This window comes from Zootoca vivipara, chromosome 7, assembly GCF_965207765.1.
Source record: "Zootoca vivipara chromosome 7, rZooViv2.hap1.1, whole genome shotgun sequence".
In the NCBI taxonomy this organism is placed as follows: Eukaryota; Metazoa; Chordata; class Lepidosauria; order Squamata; family Lacertidae; genus Zootoca; species Zootoca vivipara.
The window spans coordinates 28,562,931-28,568,930 of NC_142590.1; the positions used below are offsets into that span (position 1 = coordinate 28,562,931).

At 43.1% G+C, this 6,000-nt stretch overlaps 1 protein-coding gene across 2 annotated transcripts in view; it reads right to left on the reverse strand.

The window, feature by feature from the left end:
- Positions 1 to 2,575, reverse strand: part of ADGRL2 (adhesion G protein-coupled receptor L2) — a 548,846-nt gene extending 546,271 nt beyond the window's left edge. Inside the window, exon 1 of one of the 2 annotated variants that reach the window (XM_088673884.1) lies at positions 2,494 to 2,575. The gene's annotated coding sequence lies outside the window, so the exon portion shown is untranslated. The remainder of the gene's footprint in view (positions 1 to 2,493) is intronic. The other variant, XM_088673885.1, reaches the window with a different exon arrangement.
- Positions 2,576 to 6,000: the final 3,425 nt, after the last annotated feature.

Consider the following 6,000-nt stretch of genomic DNA (forward strand, 5'->3'; position numbering starts at 1 on the left):
GATAAAATAATAATAAAAACAAAATCACACTCTTCATTTGCATCTACAGAAGGACTGGGCTGTAAATTACACCCATTCCCTTTTGGAATACTGATTTTAAATCGAATGCACCCACAAAGAAAACCGTGTGTAAACTGTGTTTTTAAAACAAGCAAAAAACAAAAAACCCAACAACACCCAATTGTAGTTACTGTAATTAAATGGAGCATTTTACAAGCAACCAGGGACTGCTTGGGATAGATGAATGAAAAGTACTCTGGCACAGGCTGATTTTTGTTCATACCTCTTGTTCCCAAAGTAGTATTGTAGGACAAATCCTGACTGGGATTCCCCAACCCCCAACCCCCACCCCATCACATTTTGATCTTCCTTAGAGCACTTTTAAGCAGAAAGACTTTTGGATATCTCATAACAGATAGGGGACCTGAGAATCCCCTTTCCCCTTTCTTTTGTGGTTAGCAGCACATTCTTTCATTTGTAGCAAAGTGTAGCCAAGCAGTCCACGCAGGGTTTAAAAACAATAGGGAACATCATTTATGAAATGCATAAAGCACGGCTTTGATGCAGGTCACTGAAACCCCCCAAATCTTTTTTTCTGAACTAAGAATAAATTACAATCTAGGGAGCCCAAAGGGGTGCACATTGGGTAAAATATTCCTGCATTGCAGGGGGTTTGGACTACATAAGACTTATGATCTCTTCCAACTCTACAATTCTTTGCTTTTATGATCAGGGATATGCACGCTATTGTATGGAGGGCATTTCAAACCCTCTTCATGTGTCAGTTCCATGTTGTTTCTATCTTTAGGTTTTGACCCCACATATACCTTGCTCCAACAACTCTGCAAGCCATCCCAAGCTCTATATGGCAACCATGTGGGCTGCTTTAAAAGACAACCACTACAACAAAAATCCTGAGCAACATCTCGATAGTCTACATTCGACGATTTAACGGGAGTTGCTCTTTTAAATGGATTTCATTCCCACACAAGTTTCTTTAAACTATGCAAGCTGGTGCAGTTTAGTTCAGCCTCCCCTTCCTAATGCCAGTTATTTTGGCGTGCATTATCCTGATTGTTCGCCCCGCTGCCTGGGACTGATGGGAGTTGTAGTCCAAAACATCCGAAAGGCACCAAGTTGGGGAAGATTGTTCCATTAAATCTAAATCAACAGGCGCTTTAACTATTATACAGTTTGCGCTGGGGAAAAAGTGGGCAAGAGGCAACTGTACATTTCCTTACTCTTCAACTTCCTATCAAGAGAGGAGAAGCAGAAACAAACAAAAGAGGAAAAACCCACATGTATGTTGTATTCAGAGTGTGAACCTCTCAGGAGGAGGCTATCCTCTCGAGAGAAGGTCTAGAGGGATATCTATAAAGTATGCCACAAAGTATCAAGGAAACAGAAGGAAAAGTTGTGGCAAAGAAAAGTTCAAGGTGTGACATCCTGGGTTAAAATTGCCGGCATGTATGGCATACTTTGTGGGCAAACACTGCAGAATCAGTTTAAAAACAAAACAGCAACCATCCCTTGATTCTGTGTGTTTACAGGCACTTGCTCTTCAGTTGCAGATAATGCTTGTCTAGCTGCATTTTTCACTTACTTTGTTCTCTTCTGATTTATGCAGCTCCAACTGCTGTTAAAGAACAAGATGAGGCCAGAGCATTCCCCTCCCTTTGCTGATCTTTGGTGCACCTACTTTAGGCTTCCCCTTGCTGAGTAACTCTTGCAGGTGCATCAAACCTCTTTGCTGTTTTAAACATATTAAAATGGGCCTGGCGATATCTCTTACACGGAAATGGGAAAAGTCATTAGTTCACAGTGGGGGATGCAGCCACAGAGCAGAACTGTAGCTTCCCCATTTAAAACACTTAGTATTTTAGAAAGGAAATAAGAATGTTTGCATTTAACATCTGTCAAAATCGAAACAGCACTGATTAGATGCCCGTTTGAACAAAGGTATTGATCACTAGAGGAGCAAGCCTATGCTGTCTAGTCAGAAGTCCAGAAATTCACAGCTATCCTTCAAAATTCTAATTCTAATTTCTCTTGAGTTTTGTGATGCTGCTTCTCCAGCCCAAAGCTGTGTACAAAAATGCAAATATTAGTGAATAATGATATGTGTTTGTGTGTAAATTGCATACAAAATGTGCACTAAAATTTTCTTGAGTACCATAAAAAAAATTATGGCTATTTGACTTGGAAATGTAGAGAATGGAAAAAATATGAAACTGAGATAATTCAAAATTGACAGATTCACCCATCCCTACTCGAAAGGAAGTTCCATTGTGTGCAGTGGGGTTTATTCTCAGGCAAGTGTGCCTAGAATTCTAATATTCTTTTACAAACACACATACACACAATATTACAATTGCGGATGAAATGCATCTCGCCTAACCCGATTGAGCATTCAACAGTATCTAAAGGGTGAACTGAAATATAAAGAATTTAGTCTAAAAGAAGTAGATAATGAACAGGAATGAGTCCGATCACCTTTATCTAAGGCTGCTGCTTCTGCTTCTGTTCTGTTCAAGAAAAAGTCATCTTTGCTCAGTGGGGGTCTCTGGTATCCTCTGATCTGTGCAGTTTAGAGATAAAAGGAGCTCAGCATGGGCCAATAGTAAACAAAGGGAAACACATAAAGATATTATTAAGACAGGTCCAGGAATCGGAGTCATGGATTGTATCCACGGGGTACAAATTGGACTGGGCTGCTGGCATGGAAACAGCTTGGGTGTTCAGTGCCTCTCAAGAATATATACAGGAGATTTCAGCATCTCCGTTGAGTATGGCTCTATCTCAGCCTCAATGACCTATGGCTAGGGTCGTATTAATGTGCATCACGAGAGTTTCCAGTTCAAACACAGCATGAGACACAACATCTGAGGGGGGGGGAGGGTTTCAAAATTTAATTCATATAATGCACTGCTGAAGCAGGGAGCCAGGAAACATCTCATGAGCCACAAAATTATTTAATGGTCTTAAGGCAGGGATGGGGAACCTGTGGCTGGCCAGATATTGTTCCACTCCAATTCCCATCAGTCCCTGATAGCATGGACAATGGTCAGGGATGATGGGAATTGTAGTCCCATAGGATTTGTAGGGCCACTGGTTCCCAACCTTACATATTGATCTATGCTGCAAATATCAACTGCTATCATCAGCAATCTGGGGACAACGATGCTATCCTGATTTACTTATTAATATCCAGGGTGCCTCTCTGAGCCAAAGACTCCCAAGGCAGCCAACAAAAGCAATGAGCATATTAAAATTATGTGATTTTAATATGTTTATTGCTTTTAACATTTATAATAGCCAAAAGGTTGTAAAAGAGGGGGGAAAGTAGACTCCTTGGCATTATAGAACGATAAAGCATAACAACCAAACAAACCCCCTAAAGTCAGTTATCATTAAAAGACAGAAATAATTAAAAATGTCATTATCTGTCACCTAATAAATAGGGAGGGCACTTGATGAATGGACAGAGCTGGTTGTTGTTGTTGTTGTTGTTGTTGTTGTTGTTATTTGCTGAGCCCCCACAGCAAAAAAAGGCCCTGCTCGGTGTTGCCATTTATTGCAACATTAAAAGTGGGTGGGAACACATTTTCTTTCAAATTAGTCAGGAGCCTTGAGGAAGCACAAGCCAAAGAATTTTTTTTTAACCTTGCTGGGAGGGTTCTGATGGGCTCAGGCTGCAACTGGACTTTGACTCAAGGGCTCCCTGTGAAGGCTGGCCTTCAGTCATCGCATCACTGATTGAGCCTACATCTTTTGGGGAAAGTAAACCAGCATGCACCCTGGTTTTCAAACCTGTGCTGGGTTCCCCCATCACTTGTCTCCAGTTGCTGCTGCGACCCCGGGACTCAGCCATGAGCTTGGATCCTCAGGGCACAATGAAACTTGGAGACCGCTTCTCTTCACTCTGTTTCTTGGGACAGGTCATTATCAGTATCTTCTGCCTTTTATCTTTCTAATATTTCTAACCTTACTGCATTTGAAACTTGTTAGTCCAAACCCAGTCATTTGCATTTGATTCCTCCACCCTGTGCATTTCAGACTCCTACTGCTGTTTTCCCTAGCTACCTAGCATTTGTTTTCATCCATATAAGGGTCCCCCCCCACCTGCCTGTCTCTGTCTCTGTTTATGAGCTTGAGTGCCCTGTGTAAGCTGCAGGAATCAACCACCTTGCTATTTTCTGTTTCTCTCCCAGTGCTTTGAGCCACAAAGCAATGCTTATTTACTGTCTGTGGTCTTGTGTAAATAAGCATTTCTATTCAAGTAGATTGGCTTTTATTGGTTTTTTGCTAATTTCCAGCCCAAATAAGCAAGGCAATACTGTATGGGTATTTACAGTATTGCATTTCCAGAGCAATTTGGTCCACTGCAATAGCATCTGCGGTTCACAGTTCTCGAAACAAAAAGGAGGCAAGCTCCGGTGCTTCTGGTAATCAACTGTTTATTTAGTTCAATGTGTTGAAAGCTATTAACAGTAAAGATCCCCAATATAAAACCTTCATGAACAAATGTGTAAGACGCAGTGTCTCTCTCTATGCAGTGTCATATCCAAAAGATATGGAAGAAAGAGCAGACACTTCTTCCATATCCTGGGTATTTGAGGACCAAGAGCTGCACTTAATTATGCCTTGAAACAAACAGGAACAAGCACTGGCAGGACCATCCTCTCAATTTCTAAAGTTCAGAGGTGCTTCACCATGTAGTCAGAATAACACCATCCATGCATAAGAACCTAGAATAACACCACCAGATTGTCCAAGTGTCCCTATTTTCCAGGGACTGTCTTAGATTTACACATGCCTCTCCAGTTTCTGATTTGATCCCAGAATGACCTGCTTTTCCTTGGGATGTCCCTATTTTCTTTGGAGAAATGGCTGGGGCAACCCAGTCAGATGGACTGAATATAAAATCATCATCATCATCATCATTCCTATTTTCATTGGAGAAATGTTGGAGGGTAGGCACCAGACTTTGTAGAACTACAAAAAGACTACAACTAATTTTAGATGGGCTAATTGGACTTTAGTCATTTCTTCTTAACACTCATAGGCCTTTAAGTTGTTGCGGTGTTTTTTTGGGGGGGGGGTTGATATGCATCTATTGCCCCCTCAGTAGCAAAAACTGCTGTCCATCATTTAAAAGAAAGCAGTAGCTGAGCTGATCAACTTTGGTCAACCTCCCCTGTACAGAAAAATGCCAGTGCATCAATCAATACCAATGCAGAACATAATAAATTCCTATTCCCCTTGCATCTCCCCCCCCCACTATTCTGTAGAATTGTGTAACATATAAGCTTGTTGGCGGGGTGGGACTTGAAACACGGTGAAGCAAAAAGGGTGAAAGGTTACATTTGCGTGCAAATTGCAGCATGCTGGTCAAGCTCTGTCCAGAGGGAAGAAATTGTTACTTCATCACATAGACTCTGGGAATAATGTGGAAAGGCCAGGATTTATGATGCTTCAGTTTTCATGCTGGTCTCAACATTCATGTTTCAAATAGGATGAATGGAGATCAGGCCCGGCCCTACGTGCAGGCTGGGTGGCGCAGGGCACCATGGCGCCGGCCCGCCAGGAGGGCGCCGCGAGCTGCGCCCACCCGCTGGCCGACCGGTCCGCCGCGCAGCTGCACCTGCCCACCCGCCTGCCGCGCAGCAGCGCCTGTTGCACCCGCGCTGCGCACGGCGCCCACCCGCCCACCGCGCTGGGAAACGGGGCAGGAGGGCGCTGAAGGGATCCGGTGGGCGCCGGAGGATCCGGCACACCACGGCGCCGGGAGCGCTTAAGATGGCGCTGATGGAGATAGACACTGGAATCCACATTTTCGTCTGATGACAGAATAAGGCAGAGGCTGCTACATTGCTGCATTTCGGTGACATAACACAAAGGTGCAACACAGATGATCTGTCATGTCTACTTTTGTCTATGCTCCGGTGATATGTGTAAATAGTGCCGACTTTACCTTTCTGTTCTGGGTTCCATTTTAAT